The 18,062-nt window shown below is 36.2% G+C and overlaps 1 protein-coding gene across 7 annotated transcripts in view; it reads left to right on the plus strand.

The window, feature by feature from the left end:
- Stag2 (STAG2 cohesin complex component) overlaps positions 1–18,062 on the plus strand; it is a 145,155-nt gene that overhangs the window by 29,419 nt on the left and 97,674 nt on the right. The gene's annotated exons all lie outside the window — the stretch shown is intronic.

Below are 18,062 nucleotides of genomic sequence, written 5' to 3' on the forward strand. Positions count from 1 at the left end.
ATATATGCCTGAGAAGATTACCCCATCTTTTTCTTAAACTCACAAATTAAATATACTCTTTAAATATTTGTTTATTTATTTATTGGTAAGGGTATGTACACATGTGCTGTGTGGAAGTTGAAGGATAATGTTTCTTTTCTTTTTTTTAGAGACAAGTTCTCATTGTATAGCTCCATCTGGTTGAAACTCACTCTGTAGACAGGCTGGCTTCCAACTCACAGAGATCTACCTGCCTCTCCCTCCCAAGTCCTGGGTTTAAAGGTGTGTGCCACTGCACCTAGCCAGAGAGGACTTGAGCGTTCATTTCTTAACTTCTACACAGGTAAGGGTCTCTCTTGGTTTTGCAGTACTGCATACTCCAGCCCAGTTGGCTGTTGAGCTTCCCAGCTCATTGTAGGCATGCATTGTGGGATTATAGATGCATGGTACCACATCTGGCATTTTATGTGGGTTCCCGGGATTGCACTCCTGTCATTAGGCTTTCTTTTATGGGTAGTGTTTTTACTTGCTGAGCCAACTCAGCTCATTTATCTTTTCTGTTTATTAACAGTATTCCAGTTGAGTAAACATTTAGGTTATTCTGGCAGAAAACTGGTAGAAACTTAGTGTTCATGTAGAAAGCACATTGGGGTAAGATCATTTCCAGAGGGGAGTTGAAAGTTCTATGTAATGAACTTCAAGGTGTTTGTTTGTTTGTTTCTTATTTTAGACAGGGTCTTACTATGTAGCTCTGGCTGTCCTACAGATGGCAATGTAGAACGATTCCCCTCAAACTGCTTCCCAAGTGCTGGCATTACACACATGCCAATATCTGGGTCTGACTGGAGATTTTTAATCCTGGTGAGCTTAAACATGGACAGTCCCTTTCAGGAAAAGCATATTTCTGTCTTGAAGGAAGAAGAGTGGTGTACTGGCCACTGGTGACTTGGTCTTTAGGGTGCTTCTTAAGGATATTCTTGGGAAATACATCATTGAGCTGTGGGTTCCTGGCATTTAAGTCAATCAGGTTCAGATGATTAAGTGATCCAAGGTGGAAAGGGGGAAGCATGTTTGCTTCCTTTCCTATTCATGCCTTCAGTGTCTCCAAAACTGGGTCATCCTATGTATCATAGGTTGCTGATTCTATAACCTGTGGTCCTTTTTCTTAGTGTGAGGGTTGGATCTAGCTATAGTAGGGTAGGCTTCTTAATATTTTTCTATCTGTGACCCCCTTTTACCTGACTCTGGGTATATAGGTAGGTGATAGAGGTATAAATGTCACACATTAATTAGTAATAAATCATAAAGAAATTTATTTTGAATCAGTTATTGGGGGGTATGCTGGAGAGGTGGCGCACTGGTTACGAGCACTTGCTGCATTTATACAGGATCCAGGATTCTATTTCCAGTACCTACATTTTAGCTGATAACTTTCTGTAACTCCAGTTCTAGGACAGTGGTTCTCTGCCTTCATAATACTGCTGCCTTTTAATAGTTTCTTTTGTTTTGGTGACCATGAACATAAAATTAATTAATTGCTACTTTATAACTAATTTTGCTACTGTTATGAATTGAATTGTAATATCTGATAATGCAAGATATTTGCTATGCAACCCTCAAAGGAGTTTTGACACACAGGTTGAGAACCGTTGTTCTAGGGGATCCCTGGCCTCTGTGGTTATAATGCACATGTGCAATTCAAAAAAACATTTAGGCAAAACTCAAAAAATAAAGTTAACTAAATGCTATCCCTAACCCAATTAGTATATATTATATATATATATATATATATATATATATATATATACACACACACATGCACAGTTTATTAAAGAAAATAGCAAGTTAGCATACACATGAAGGACTCTTTTTTAATTAAATTTTTATTCCTCCTCCACTTCCATCTGACCCTTGCTTATCAGGTTTCATCAGGACTGGCTGCAATGTCGGGAGGGATACTCTTATTTTTATGCACAGAATTAACTCTTAATCCTAGCACTCAGGGAGGCAGAGGCATGAGAATCTCTGTGAGTTCAAGGCCATCCTGGTCTACAAATTGAGTCCAGGATAGCCAGGGCTACACAAGAAACCTTGTTTTGAAAAACAAAACAAAAGGAAACGAAACAACAAAAAGAAACTAAATCTTGAATGAATATTTGATATTTCAGGATGGAACATCACTGGTTTTCAGAGTTGATCAATGTTTTGATTTTATAATTGTCAATACTAAGAATGCCTGCTTGCATAGATACATATCATGTAGTGGCAGAAATTATGAAATAGTGAAACTTTAGAAATTGCTGAAAATTCTGTTCTAATCTCAAGGCAAAATTCATTTAAGTTTTAAAAACGAAAAGCCATTAACTCAAACTGCAATTTTTAAGATTAAACATTGTAGCACAGTGCTATCCAAATATATGCTAATTTGATACTTACATGCAGAGAAATAACAGTAGGAAAATATTGTCTTTATTTTCTATAATTAAAACATTATGTTTCTGTAAAAGTACAAACTGTGCTTCATAAGTTGCAGTATTGAATCTGAGCAGAAATGTAGCAGGTGGTTTGTTGGCATTACATGGCATGAGTGCATATACTGTGTGACATACACATTTCATGTTGAGGATCAAGGCTACCATGAAGTCTTGAATTACAGCATGGGCAAGTGCTGTCAAACAACTTGGGTCCATTACACATTTGACACTTTGAATTAATTTTTTTTGTTATTAAGTGTTTGGAAACACTTTATTGTTACTAACATTTTTATGATCTCCACATTCCTTTATGCAGCCTACAGTTTAGGAAGCTGTACTAGGAAGGTTGTGATTAATATAGATTGCTGAAATTTACAGATTTAGAGAATGAGTACCCGAATGTGGAGCCTGTGACTTTTTTTTTTACATTCTTTTTTTTATTGTTTATTATTATTAGTTACATTTTATTAACTCTGTGCCTGTGACTTTCCTAACAAGCATTTCATATGGTTCTTTTGTATCCTAAAATTTATAAGACCCACTTTCACCCTTGGAGGGAATTGAACTTTGGGCTTTATGTATGTTAGGCCAATGTTGTACCATTGAGTTGTTCATACACTCAGCCAAAGAGAGAGCTTCTCTCATGGATAATGTTTTTCCCTCATTTATTCATTAAAGTGATCTACAGATGTGGAAAATTACAGAGCCTCTTCAGTAAGTATAATCAATTACTGGCTAGAAATTATTGTTTTATAATAAAATTAATGATAAGATAAACCTGTTGATTTTTTTTTCTGTTCAAGATTTTTATAGGTCTTTTTATATATTTAATTTTAAGGAAATTAGTCCTTTTCTCTGTCTTTTTTAGCACTGATAGAGTATAATTTTTATTGCACCATTGATAACCCAAGATGTTTCAGGGATTTTTGTTTAGTAGTTTTAGATTCTTTACTTAAATACAGTAGAAGGAAACGGAACCTTTTATAGTTGAAAATGGAGTGATTCAGAATATTTTATGAGTATAATCCCATTTATGTTTTCAACAGCTATTAATGTGGATTAATTTAATAAGACAGATAAATTTGGGACAATAACATGCAGTAGATAGGTTTTTTTGGTGGTAAATGCTTTTTTTAATTTTTATTAATTACACTTTATTCACTTTGTATCCCCCCATAAACCCCTCCCTCCTCCCCTCCTTATTCCACCCTCCCTCCCCCTTCTTCACGAATGCCCCTCGCCAAGTCCACTGATAGGGGAGGTCCTTCTCTCCTTCATTCTGATCTTATCTATCAGATCTCATCAGGAGTGGCTGCATTGTCATCTTCTGTGGCCTGGTAAGGCTGCTCCCCCCTCAGGGGGAGGTGATCAAAGAATAGGCCAATCAGATTATGTCAGAGGCAGTCCCTCTTCCCATTACTATGGAACGCACTTGGACACTAAACTGCCATGGGCTACATCAGTGAAGGGATTCTAGGTTATCTCCATGAATGGTCCTTGGTTGGAGTATGAGTCTCTGGGAAGTTCCCTGTGTTCAAATTTTCTGGTTCTGTTGCTCTCCTTGTGAAGTTCCTGTCCTCTCCAGATCTTACTATTTCCCACTTCTTACTTGAGATTCCATGCACACTGCTCAACAGTTGCCCATCAGGCTCAGTATCTGCTTTGATAGTCTGAAGGGCAGAGGCTTTCAGAGGCCCTCTGTGGCAGGTTCCTAACTTGTTTCCTGTTTCCTTCTTCTTCTGATGTCCTTCCTCTTTGCCTTTTGAGATGGGGATTGAGCATTTTAGTCAGGGTCTTCTCTCTTGATTAGAGTCACTGTTGGGAGAAATTCTCACAGGGAACGAAGCAAAGGGAACTGATGTAGACCACCCAGTATATCCCTGGAAAAGGTCCTGCAGACTGACCCAACCCAGGGACCTACTGTGCACTAGATAGCCTGCTGTTACCAGGATAGTGGTACTTACCTGCCACAGATTACCGCTTGGGTACTGGAGCACAGAGCCCCAACCTCAGACCTACAAAAGCCCAGGATCCCCAAGATCAATCTCCAGATACTGCTCCAAGGGGCAACAAGTTATCCCTAACAAAACTGACCAAAGCAATAGATAGTTTTAACACAGGAGTTTGGCTCTTTAAACCCCTTCTCCCCATCTTTTTTAACCAAAATGACAACAAAAACACAAACCAGTCCCCCTAAAGCCTGGTTGACAAGGCTTTGCTGTATAGCTTGGTCAGACTTTATACTCTGACATTGTCCTATATCATTCTGTTTGCTGGGATTACAAGAATGCACCACAACACTTGGTAAAGTTTTGTTTCTTACTATTTCTATAGCTTTAAACAAAGCTCTTAACCTTTTAACACTATAGTATTGATCTTTGAATTTTTTTTAAATAGCAGTTTATGGTTGGCCATGGTGTTGTACACTTTTAAACGTAGCACTTAGGAGGCAGAGGCAAGTGGATCACTTGAGTTGTAACTAAGCCTGGTCTATATAGAGTGATTTCCAGTCTAGCCAGGGCTACACAGTAAGTTTGTCTCAAAAAAGAAATTATATTTTCTTTAGTATATGTGCATGTGCCCGCAAGCATGCTGGTGTCACAGTCTGTCTCTCTGTGTGTAGACAGATTGAATTCAGGTCCTGATCGTTTACCTGATGAGCCATATAGTGAGAAATTTATTCTGGAAGATAGAAGTGAAGATCATGGTGTTGCCACAGTTGATTCCTTCTGAATACTGTGTTCATGCCATCTCTTCTAGTTTCTGGCAGCTTGCTAGTATGCTTTGATTTTCTTAGTTTATGGTAGCATCACCCACTTCTGTATTCATTTTTAAAATTTTCTTCCAAAGTACTTATTATTAATGTGACAGGATCTGCCTTTATTTTCATGTGGTGCTTTTCCTGTGCATCTAATTTCCCAATTATTATGAACTCCTGCTATTTATTGTGTTAAAACCCACTAATGACCTCATTTTAACTGGGTAATTTTTGTAACCCTCCCTGCCCCCACTTTAAGTGATTTCACATGCTGAAGTATTGAGAGTTAGGACTTAAGCCTGTGAATTTATTTTGAAACAAAGCCGTGCTCTGTAGCCCCCTATGACCTAGAATTTGAGATCCTCCTTCCTCATAATCCTATCTACGTGCTGACATTATAGGTTTGCACCAACACTCTTGTCCTCAATGTAAGCATTTATGTGGGACACAGTCAGTTCACTTACAGTTTCTATTAAATTTTGGCTATTACAAAGCTTTACATACAGTTTTGCAAAGCAGTAGGTTTTATCTCTGTGGATAAATATTCGGGAGTAAGATTCCTAGTTGCTATGGTAAATGCCTGTCCAGTGTTTAAAGAAACCTCTAAGCTCCTTGCAAGAGTGACTACCATTTTATGTTCCTAACAGAAATATGTGGTGTCAATTTCTCTGTACCTTTGCTGGCTTTGATGTTACTTTTTAATTTTGGAAGTTATGATAGGTATAGTGATATTTTGTCATTATTTTACATTTCTCTTCAATTTTAACATATGTTTAAAATGTTTCTTTGCTAATTTTATCATACTTAAATTTAATAGTGTTTGATACTGAGCTCAGACTCCCAGCATACTAGGCAAACATTATACCACTGAGCTACATCCTCAGCTCAAAACTTTGATTCTTCTTCTTATTACTTGTTTTCTCCTGTGGCATAAAGTAAATTTAGAAGAAGAGAATGTTATAAAATAAACTGTAGTATGAATCTTAATTTTTTTTGGTTCTTTTCCCTTTCTTCATGTGTGTGTTGTGTGTTTGTGTATTATGGCTCAAACTGAAGACCTTACATGAGTAAATCTACCATTGGTCTAGGTTTCCAGCTCCAATTTTCTCTCTTCCTTTGCTCCTTGAATCCATGCCCCCAAGCATAAAAAGTGTTTCCTTTTAATGTCACTTGATTTATTAAGTGCTTTCTCTGTGTTCTCATCTATGGTCTAATTTGATACACATGAATAATTACATTGCAGTTTCATTTTTTTGAATGAGAAATTTGTTTCCTTATTTCAAAATTTAAATTATATGGAAAAGTATAGAAGGTTTCTTTCTTTCTTTCTTTCTTTCTTTCTTTCTTTCTTTCTTTCTTTCTTTCTTTCTTTCTTTCTTTCTTTCTTTCTTTCTTTCCTTTCTTTCTTTCTTTCTTTCTTTCTTTTCTTTCTCTTCTCTCTTGCTCTCCCCCCTCCTTTCTCCTATTTCTCTTTCCTCTCTCTCTCTCCCTCTCCCTCCCTCCCTCTCTCCCCCCTCTCTTTATTTCTGAGACTACTGAAGGTAGTCTTTTTTTATAGCACCAAAGTTCAGTCTCCTGACTTCTGAACTATTTGATCATCTACAAGTTATCTACACAATAAAATAGTAGATTTTCTAATAACTAGGTAAAAAATGTACATAGCAGTGAATAAACTCTTGTTGCTCTGTAAATTTTGTGAGAGAAATGTGCAGATGAGAAGTTGTGATCCGTGTTAATTACTTTTTTATCTTTGTGACAAACTTTGTGATAAACAGTGGAGGAAAGATTTTTGTGCCATTTCCAAAGTAAGAAGGGCATAAAGAAGCATAGCAGCTCACTCTATAGCAACCAGAAAGCAGAGGTAGGGAGAATGTCTGCTCTGGTGTAATTTCTCTTTCCCTTTTTATTCTTACTGGGACTGCAATCTATGTGGTGTTTCCCACTTCATAGTGTGGCTCTCCACCCCCCCCCTACTTAATTTTCTTTGGAATGCCCTTACAGACACACCTGAAACAATAATGTGCTAATCTCTAACATTTTTCTATCCAGTCAAATTGGCAATCAAGATTAATATTCACAAAGTAGTAAATTGTGGTTAGCCAAAGGAGTTTACATGAGATGACCTGTGTGGAGACATAATCAAGTATATTTAAGAAATGATATATAACTGGTATATTTGGTAAATATCAACAGAATTATTTATATGAAGCATTTATTATTATAAAAAGCTTTTTTAAATTGAAAATTATTAACCAGGAGAGCTAAGCACAATTATTGGTGGGTGGAGGAGAAAGATATTTTTCATGTTAAAATAGCATTCTAGTACCTTGAATGAAGTCAGAACCACAGACTAGAGTCAGATGATAGATTCTTGCATATGAAGAGTCTGCTTATACGTGCTTTTTGCTACTCTTGTTACCTTATTTAATAACTTTGTGTATGCGTGAGTAATAGCAGCTTATTATTACAATATTTTGCTGTGGAAGAGTTTCTAATTCATCTAGGTTGTCACCAGTGACTTAGCAAGTAAGCCATTGGTTCAACCAAAGATGTTATAATATCAGTTAACGCAACTAAGAATCTCTCTGTGGTTGTAGTTTCAGGTTCACTGCTGTATACTTTTAGATCTATTCAAAACACATTAATTTTAATGCATATTTATCTTAAATATGTTCTAAATTATTGTTTGCTGTGTTGTTACTTTGCATACTGTCTTAGAAGGCAGATAGCCCTTTTGAGAATGTTTTAAAATGCTTTAATTGGTTTATTATGTTTATGGTGGCTTAGAAGTATGATAGCCTTTTGGTTTCATTTACTCTTGCAAGCTTTTAAAAAGTCCGATCATCTTGGGTCTCAGATTGGGAGTTGGCTTTGTTTGAATATACTAAAGTACATGGTACATACTCATGGATATAGATAGGCAATGAAAATAGAATGCGTTACAGCATAAAATGTAGTTTCTGGTGAGGTTTTGAAGCAACACACATATACTTTAATTTATTTAATGAATTAACCTTTTAAAAATTATCTTTGTCGATGTGGTTTTGGGAGGTTATTACATAGTATATTTACATTGTTAGGAAATACATTTTCAGAACATTTTACATGTTGTAATCTGTAGCTGAAAATGATAAAATGACTTCCCCTTTTCTTTTTCCTGTATCCTCGGTAACTACCGGTTTACTTTGTTTCTGCTAGTATGCTATATGACAGTTCCCCTTTTTAAGATTTAATAGTAAATAGTGTATTGACTTTTATAGCACATTTTGTTTGTCCATTGATCTGTGGATGGACATTTGGTGCTCTTCTACCTCTTGAGTAATATCAGTAGCATTACTGTGAATGTGAATGTGCGCATATTTAGTCAAGCTTCTGCTTTCTGTATTATGTTCGTGTGTACGGAATCATATGGTAGCTCTGTTTTCAAATACTATGGATGTTCTATACTAATTTTCATAGAGGTTACAATATTCTGCAGTCCCTCTAGCAGTGCAAGGGATTCTGATTTCTCCACATTCTTACTAATAAATGTTTCTTCTTTGTGTGTATTTATGTGTAAATATATGGGGCAGAGGGCAGCCTCAGGTGTTATTCTGCAAATGCCTTTCACCGGCTCTTTTCTTTTTTCTTTTCTTTTCTTTTCTTTTCTTTTCTTTTCTTTTCTTTTCTTTTCTTTTCTTTTCTTTTCTTTTCTTTTCTTTCTTTCTTTCTTTCTTTCTCTCTTTCTCTCTTTCTCTCTTTCTCTCTTTCTTTCTCTTTCTCTCTCTTTCTCTCTTCTCTCTCTTTTTCTTTCTTTCTTTCTTTCTTTCTTTCTTTCTTTCTTTCTTTCTTTCTCTTTCTGTCTCTCTTTCTCTCTCTCTCTTTCTTTCTTTCTCTCTCTTTCTTTCTTTCTCTCTTTCTCTTTCTTTCTTTCTTTCTTTCTTTCTCTCTTTCTCTCTCTTTCTTTCTCTCTCTTTCTCTTTCTTTCTCTCTTTTTCTTTCTCTCTCTCCTTTCTCTCCTTCTTTCTCTCTCTCCTTTCTCTCTCTCTTTCTCTCTTTCTTTCTTTCTTTCTTTCTTTCTTTCTCTCTCTTTCTTTCTTTCTCTCTTTCTTTCTTTCTCTCTCTTTCTTTCTCTCTCTCTTTCTTTCTTTCTTTCTTTCTTTCTTTCTTTCTTTCTTTCTTTCTTTCTTTCTTTCTCTCTCTTGCTCTCTTTCTTCTTTCTCTCTTTCTTTCTCTTTCTTTCTTTCTTTCTTTCTTTCTTTCTTTCTTTCTCTCTCTTTCTTTCTCTCTCTCTCTTTCTTTCTTTCTCTCTCTCTCTCTTTCTTTCTTTCTCTCTCTCTCTCTTGACAGGGTCTTACACTGGCTTGGAACTAACTAAGTTGTATATGCTTACAAGCCAGGAAGCCCTAGTCTTTACTTCCCTGTGATGAAATTATAGGTTCATACAAATATGCCCAAGTTAAAATCAGGAAATTTATTATTGTGTGTGCCACAACATCTGTATAAGGTCAGAGGAGACTTCTGTGGAGTTGATTCCTTTTTTCCCCGACCTTAAGGTGAGTTTTAGCCATAGAGCTGGAGTTGTTGGGCTGGTAGGCACAACAAGCACTTTTACCTGCAGTGCCATCTAGCCATCCTTATATCCAGTTAATTAAAATGTTTATGGTTTGTGTGTGTGCATGATTGTGAACACTCACACTCTGTGTGTGTGTGTGTGTGTGTTTGTGTGTGTATGTGCAGGTGCCCACAGAGGCTAGAAGAAGGTGTTGGATTCCCTGGAACTGGAGTTATAAGCTGTTGTTAGTGGGTGTGGGGAGCTAACCCCAGGTTCTCTGCAAGAGCAGCAAGTATTTTAATCATGGAAGTATCTCTGTAGACTCATGCACAACCTTTTTATGTGAGTTCTGGAAATTGAGCTCAGATCCTCGTGTTTGTGCAGATATTGACTGAGCTATCTCCCCAGCCCTTGTTTTTAAATAGTAACTATCCTAATCAGTTTGAAATTATATCTCATTCTAGCTTGAATTTTCTTTGATTGTTGGTGGTGTTAAGCATCTTTGTGTATAGTGTTGTCCTATTATTGGCTTGCTACTGGTATTATCTTTTTAGAAATACATTCAGACAAGTCTACCAACTTACATTTTGAGACCTGTTTTGTATTATTAAGCAGTAGGATTCTATATATTTTGGATATCACCCCTTTAAAACATTTGTCAAATACATGGTTTGTACAGAATTTCATAATTTCTTCCATTCTGTAGATGGGTTTTTCAAACTGTTGATTTCATAAAAATTTTAATTTTAAGAAAGTCTTTGTTGGCTTTATTTTATCATCATCATCTGCTAATTGCAATACCATGAAACTGTCTCTGTAGTTTCTGGAATAAATTTTACATTTTAGGTCCCTTAGTTGCTTAATCCATTTTGAGTTGACTTTTGTTGAGTATTTTAAGAGTTTAACTGGGTTTCCATATGGTTCTTGGTACCCAAGCACCATTTATTGAATACCCTTCCTCTTGTGGAAGATCATTTTATGTCATATATGTGAGGGTTTATTTTTAGGCTCTATATTATATTCCATTCCTTTCTTTTTCTTTTTATGTCAGTACTGCATGATTTTTGTTACTGTTGTACCGTATATTAATATAGCATTTAGTAGCATATTTTTGAGACAATGTCCTAACTATGCATCCGTGGGTATCCCAGGATTCTTTTGATCAGGTTAACAGGAATAAAACTCACAGTAATGTGCCTGCATCAGCTTCAGAGTGCTGTGATTATAGGTACCCATATTTTGAAATCAAGCAATATGAGTTCTATAACTTTTTTTTTTTCCAAAATTGGTTTGACTGACTGAGGAACTTTGAATTCTATGTGAATTTTAGGAAGAATATTTCTTCTGTCCTTGTAAAAAATGTTGGTCTAATTTTGATAAAAGTTTTATTAAGTCTATTGATCCTATTATTTTTTTTTCTTCAAGACAGGGTTTCTCTGTGTAGCCTTGCCTGTCCTGAGCTCACTTTATAGACCAGGTTGGCCTCAAACTCATAGAGATTCACGTGCCTCTGTCTCCCTGAGTGCTGAGATTACGGGCATGTACTACGTACCTGGCTGACCCTATTAAGATTGAAATATCTTAAGTTTTCCAAACCATTAATGTGGAGTACCTTTCTCTGTATTTGTGTTTTTAATTTCTTTTATCAATATGTTATTTTCATTGTATGTCTTTTGTCTCTAGTTTTTATTCATAAGTATTTTGCTTTTGTTTTGTGAGACAGTTTCTCTATGTAGCCTTGGCTGTTCTGGACCTCACTCTGTAGACCAGGCTGGCCTCGAAAGCAGAATTCTACCTACCAGTACCTCTCATGTGCTATACTAAAGGCATGTGCCACAACTGTCCAGCTTATTCATAGGCATTTTATTATTGATGTCATTGAAGATGGAATTGTTTTATTAATTTCTGCTTTGGGTTGTTCATTATTAATACATAGAAGTAAAGGGAATTGTGTGTGACTTTTGTATCCTACAACTTTACGGAATTCTAAAATAATAATAAAATATAAAATAAGAATAAACCAGAAGAAGACAAAACAAACAAAACAGGAAAAAGCCAAAAAGTACAAGAAACACTATACTGAGGCACACACATTTATAAAAACCAAATGCAAAAGGAAATGAAAAAAAAATTGTGTGTGAAATAAAACCCTCAAAAAAGTCATTGAGTTTGTTTGTGTTGGCCATCTGTTGCTGGGCATGGATGCTGTTTATCTTTAAGAGTAGTTTGAATAGCCAATGAGAATCCACTAGAGAAATATAATTTTTCCATTGAGAGTCATTGTCTGTTGAAGATATCTTCTGGATTAGGGATGGGGGCTTGTGTCTACTTCCCCTCTCAACACTGAGGGGAGGGATTTGATGGAAATACTTCATTTAGAACTGTGTGTTCCTAGGTCTTTCAGTCTCTGCACATTGACCTCTTGTGGGTCTCTGTATTTATTTTTTCCTGTCTACTTCAAGAGGAAGTATCTCTGGTGATGGCTGGGTAAGACACTGATCTATGAGTATAGTAGGATGTTATTGAGAGTCAGAACAGCAGTATTTGGTTATTCCCTAGGTGCATGACTTGGCTAGTGTTTGGTTCTTGGCCACCCAAGTAGTGTCAGGCCTGGGTTTCATCTCATGCAGTGGGCCTTAAATACAATCATATATGGCTGGTTAGTCCCACAAGCTTTGCGCCACTATTGTACCAGCATATCTTGTAGGTGTATCACCACTGTAGATAGAAAGGAAGGGTTTGTAACTGTTAATGTTTGCCTTTTTCTTCCCATAGCATGCTGAATGCCTTCTAGTCATGAATACTAGTCAGTAGGGATAAAGGCCCTAGGTAAGCACTAGTTTGACTGCTCCATGTTCTAGAAGTTGATGTTGTCTTCAGCAATAGTGTATTATCATTAGTTTGTAGAGAGAAACAAATAGCCTTGGCAGTAGCCTGAGTTGTTTGGGGCTTTGCTTGGGGCCCCTTTGGCCAATAATTTGAATAGATGTAACCCATTCTTGACACCAAGGTTTCATTTGGTGGCAAGAGATGTCTAGTTGGGGCTTTGTCTCCCCTGTTATTTGGTGATTCCATTTTTTATATATGTAAATATTTTAAGAGGGTGCTACTGTGTTAGGTTTCCATACAACCCCTCAAATGGCCCTTATAAAACTAACAGTTTTTAAAGTGATAAAAGGAATGATTCTTCTGGTGATAATATGATGAAACTAATATTTTGCGTGTCATTTTTTTTTATTAGAGCCATATGATTTCTAGTTCACTGTAGTTTCATAGAGCAAACTGGGGACTTAGATTTAGAATTAAATAAAATATTTTATTCAACATGCCGGCTGTACTATGGTATTTAATGTCATATAACCAGTCAGGTAGATGAGAAGAGAACAATATTAAAGTTTTTTAAGTTTGGCCAACTTGAAAGGCACATGGAAACTGTTTCTGGTGGTTCATGTTCATGGTTCTAGTTTCTGAGATAGGGAGATAAAGCAAGTATATACTGACAAGGTAGAATTCTTGGAGGAGTCAGAAACTGTTTACAGTTGCGTATAAGCTCAAAAGAGTACTGGATTTTTAGGAATAAGTTAGACATTTTTTTTTCTTGTTGAACACCCATCTTTTACTCTCTTAATAAAACACAAACTAGTTCATACTTTATTTTATTTTTTATTTTTATTTTTTGTTTTTCTGAGGCAGGATTTCTCCGTGTATCCTTAGCTGTCCTGGACTCTGTGGATCAGGGTGTCTCCTCGAACTCACAGAGCTCCACCTGTCTCTGCCTCCCAAAGTGCTGGGATTACAGGTGTGCATCACCTCACCCGGCCCTAGTATTTAATTTTTACTAACCTTCACAGTTAGATGCATTTTCCCAGTTCTGTATGACTTTAGGTCTATGTAGCTATGCCATATCTCTGTAGACTGCCTCTGTTTACTCCTTCCCTTCCTTCTGAAATGAGCTATTCTTTAAAGATGATTCATTTATTTATATTATATGTATGTGCATCAGATGCATGCCTGGTGCCAGTGAAGGCCAGATGGTAACTGGCGTTTGTGAACTGCCTGGAGTCAAACCCAGGGTGCCAGGAATCAAACCCAGGTCATCTGCAAACGCAAATGTTCTTAACTGCTGAGCCATCTATCCATCCCTTAGTTGTGAAGTCATGGAGGCCTTTATTGTATTTACTTTGTCTACTTATTTTAGAAAAGCCTTTTTCTTTTAAAGTCGTAACTTTTTTGTTACTTTTTTTTTAAGATTTTAAGTGTAGATATTGGACTTATTCTCAAGATAGGAAATGCCATTTATTGATTCTTTGTGGAATTCTTTAAGCCATCCTCTCTAGATTATCTGTCCCTTTAGTCTAATCATGAGCTACCGTTTTAAATTTTTTTAGAATTGATCCAGCTTGTAGAAAAGAAAATTTATTTGCAAATGATATATGTGTTGGTTACAGTGTGGTATCAAGAAACTTCTAGATTCAAAATTTACTACTGGTCAGAGACATGCCATCATTCCATAATTTTTCATTCTTTGCAGTCTTATTTACTTAGAAGAGTTTGGCACAAATTAGGGAGCCTGCTAGAGGGAGGAAAAAATATTTTGAAATGAATAACAATTTAAAGGTCATTAATCATCAATTGGTAGTACATGTTTTCTCCTTTAAAGGTTTTTTTTATCTAATTTTATCGCATTTTTATCTAATTTAAATGGCTAGATTTTAATTTCTTACCATGTATTCTGAAAGCTGCCATATGCCATTTAATATAGAGTTGGTATTAACTTTCTTGTTTTAATCAACATCAGAGTAGATGACAGTCTTCGGAATATAGCTAGACCAGTAGAAAGGAGCATCCTTTTGATTTCATTAGTCAGCTGTGAAGACAATTTCTGATCCCTGGTCTGCAGATGAACAGCTCAGTAGAGTTCTTACTTATCATGTACAGTGCCCTCCGTTAAATTTCTAATGCTACCAAAAGGAAAGCTATCTACCGTTGGCTGGCAAGCATTAGAAAGGAAATCATATGATTAGATTCAGTTTTTATATGTTTAACTTATTAACATTATAGACCTGAAGTTAGAATGAATCAGATCTTAGCAGCATAGTTCTATAGTAGTTCCCCAGCCTTGAAATCTTTCCCCACTAGCCATTATTAAGTTTAACTTATAAGTATACACTAAATATAGATAACTTTGAAACATTGTGTTTATTAAGTTTTTAGTATTATTAATTTTTTTGAGACATGATTGCCCTATATAACTTAATCCAGCTTCCAACTCATCCCCCTGCCCCAGCTCCTCAAGGCATGTGTGTCAGTATTTTTGGCCCCAAGTTTATGGTCTTTTATATAAAAGACCATATTGGCCCCAAGTTTATGCTTTTTCTATAAAAAGCAGTTCTACTGAGATTATTTTCTTAAAGTTTAGAATTTGCTATCTATAATCACTGACTGCATTGTTGTCCAGGTTCTCTTTTTTTAAATTTCATGTATTTAATAACTACTAGCAATATACCATGGCCACCTAGTTTGTGGGCATATATCTAATCCTTTCAGTGGGTGTCTGAAAACAGAGATGGAAGTGCTGTGCTTTTCCACCTGTACGTACATGTGATACAATTAGTTTGCAAATAGGTTAACAGTAAGTAATAATAAAACAGATTTGATATAATGAATAAAAAGTTGCACCTCATGGGGCCATTACTAAGTTAAACAAGGGGTGTTTGGACAAAAACAGTGATGATGAATGACATAGTGGATCTGATAACCAAGACAGCCACTGTGTGACTAGAAGGCATGTAATGTATATGCAGGATGGATTTCTGTACTAAGGGCCTCATGTCTCAGTTGGGATGAAGAAAAAATACCATTTTGTAAATTAGAGTAATTGTTAGCACTTACAGATTTAGGGTTGTTTTCTTCTGGAAGGTTTTCATTTACCATTTTGGCAGAGTTTTTAATCTAGGTTAAGTGAAACTATGGTTAACTAAAGTGTAGATGGAGAGGGATTATACTGTATGCCCATGAACCTAATAGAGATGGTCTTACTAATTTATTCACTCAGTTTTACAAATGTAATGGCTTTACATTTTAATAAGAAAAAGCAGAAACTAGTTGCTGCAAACTGCCCTTTTCAGGAAAGTAGTTGTGGAGACTGTAGTGTATTTCCTGTCTGTTCTGTCTTTCCCAGTTGTTAAAATAACATCACTTTTGTAGTAGTTAAAGGGAACCCCTATATGTGATCAAGACCTCAGACTTTTCCTTTGATACTGGGTGAGAGCTCCACCTTGTGATCTTTGAGCATATTTTTTTTAAATTAATAACCTGCAGAACAGAAATGATTGGCTTTTTAGTCTTTTGTGCTTTCATTTAAGCATCACATGATTCTACGTTCTAACAGAACTAAGCACATTTAAAGAGATTTTGGAAGGGAGACAGTTTATCTTTTATCTGAAAAGTTCAGGTTGCAAATCTTAAAATAAACCTATTAATATGGTCTCCCTCGTACACTAAACCACTGTCCCCCTCCAAGTTTCAATCCAGCTTTATTACTGTAGCCTAAAGAACTGTCTAATAATTTATATTTCTGAGGTTTATCATCACATATAAAATATATCTGTCTTCTAATGTCCCACATAATGTTTTAGAAGAAGAAAAATGATATTTAAGGGAACTGTAAAGGCATAAATTCTCAACTAACACTTTAGGAAATTAGAGTGGTAAGATTTCAGAAATACTCAGCATCCATCTATGTTGTGTCATTAAACCTCTGAGTACTTCACAAGCAGCAAACATTGTGGGGCTAGAGGTATTGTTTAACGGTAGCATTAAACAGAACAATGATCTTTTATATGGAACTACCTACACAAGAAATATGAAAAAACATTAATTTCTAAAGTAAAGTATATACCTTTTAAACCTAAAAATGCCAAACTCCATATATTTTGTTAATTGTATATATACATAAAACTTAATATCTTTAATATTATATATGTGTATACATATATACTTATGTGTATATATACATCTCTGTGTATATATATACATCTTTGTATATATACACATACATACATTCATACACACACACACATACATACTTAGAAGACAGGGTCTCACTGTATACTCTGGCTGTTCCGGAATTACTGTATAGAACAAACTAGTCTGCCTCCCAAATGCTGGTATTAAAGATGTGAGTCACCTTGCCCAGTAGTTTTTGTCATTCTTAATTGTCTGGTTAGCTTATTAATTAACCAATTTATCAGAACTTAAAATAGCAAAGTTACTTTGGAATTTACAAGAGAATGCTGTTAGACATCATGCATTAGGACCAAGCTGCATAACTGTTTCACGTGTGTAGGGGTCCTAGGTCCATCCGATGCATGCTCTCTGTTTGGCAGTTCAGTCTCTGTGAGCCACTATGGGCCCAGGCCAGTTGAATCTGCAGGTTTTCTTATGTCCTTGACCATTCTGGCTCCTTCAGTTCTTCATTTCTCTTTTCCACAAGATTCCTCGAGGTCTGCCTAATTGTTTGGCTGAGGGTCTCTGCATCTTTTTCTACCAATTGCTGGATGAAGCCTCTCAGAGGACAGTTACTCTAAGCCCCTGTCTGGAATTATAACAGAATATGATTAATAGTATCAGGGGTTGGCTCTTTCTCATAGGATGGGTCTCAAGTTGGGGCCAGTCTTCAGTTGTTGATTGTCTTAATCTCTGCTCTGTCTTTATACCTGTACATCTTGTAGGCAGGACAAATTTTGCATCAAAGATTTTGTGGGTAGGTTGGTATCCCCAATCTCCATTGTAAGTCCTGCTTAGTTACAGGAGGTGACCATTTCAGGTTCCATACCCTCCACTGATAGGAATCTTAGCTAGGGTCACCCTCATAGATTTCTGGGAGTTGCCCTTGTCCTAGATTTCTGCCTTATCCCAGAGGTACCCCCCCCCGCCCCCAGTTTCAGTTCCTTCTCCCAGTTCTCTTTACTTCAGTCCTTCCCATACTTGATCCCTCCTGTTCCCCTTCCTACCCCTGGCATCACCAAGTTGTCTTCCTCCATTCACCTCTAATGTCTTTTTTTTTTTTTGCCCATCACAGTGAGATTCAAACATCCTCCCTTGGACCCTTCTCCTTGTTACTTACCTTTTTTGGGTCTGTGGATTATAGCATGGTTACCCCGTATTTTATGGCTAATATCCACTTACAAGTGAGTACATACCATGCTTGTCTTCCTGGGTCTGGATTAACACATTCAGGATTTTTTTTCTTCCTATTCTATTCTTTGTTTTACTTTGTTTTTAGAGCAGCCTTGGGTGTCCTGGACTCATTTTA

The sequence above is a fragment of the Meriones unguiculatus genome, chromosome X (assembly GCF_030254825.1).
Source record: "Meriones unguiculatus strain TT.TT164.6M chromosome X, Bangor_MerUng_6.1, whole genome shotgun sequence".
NCBI lineage: Eukaryota > Metazoa > Chordata > Mammalia > Rodentia > Muridae > Meriones > Meriones unguiculatus.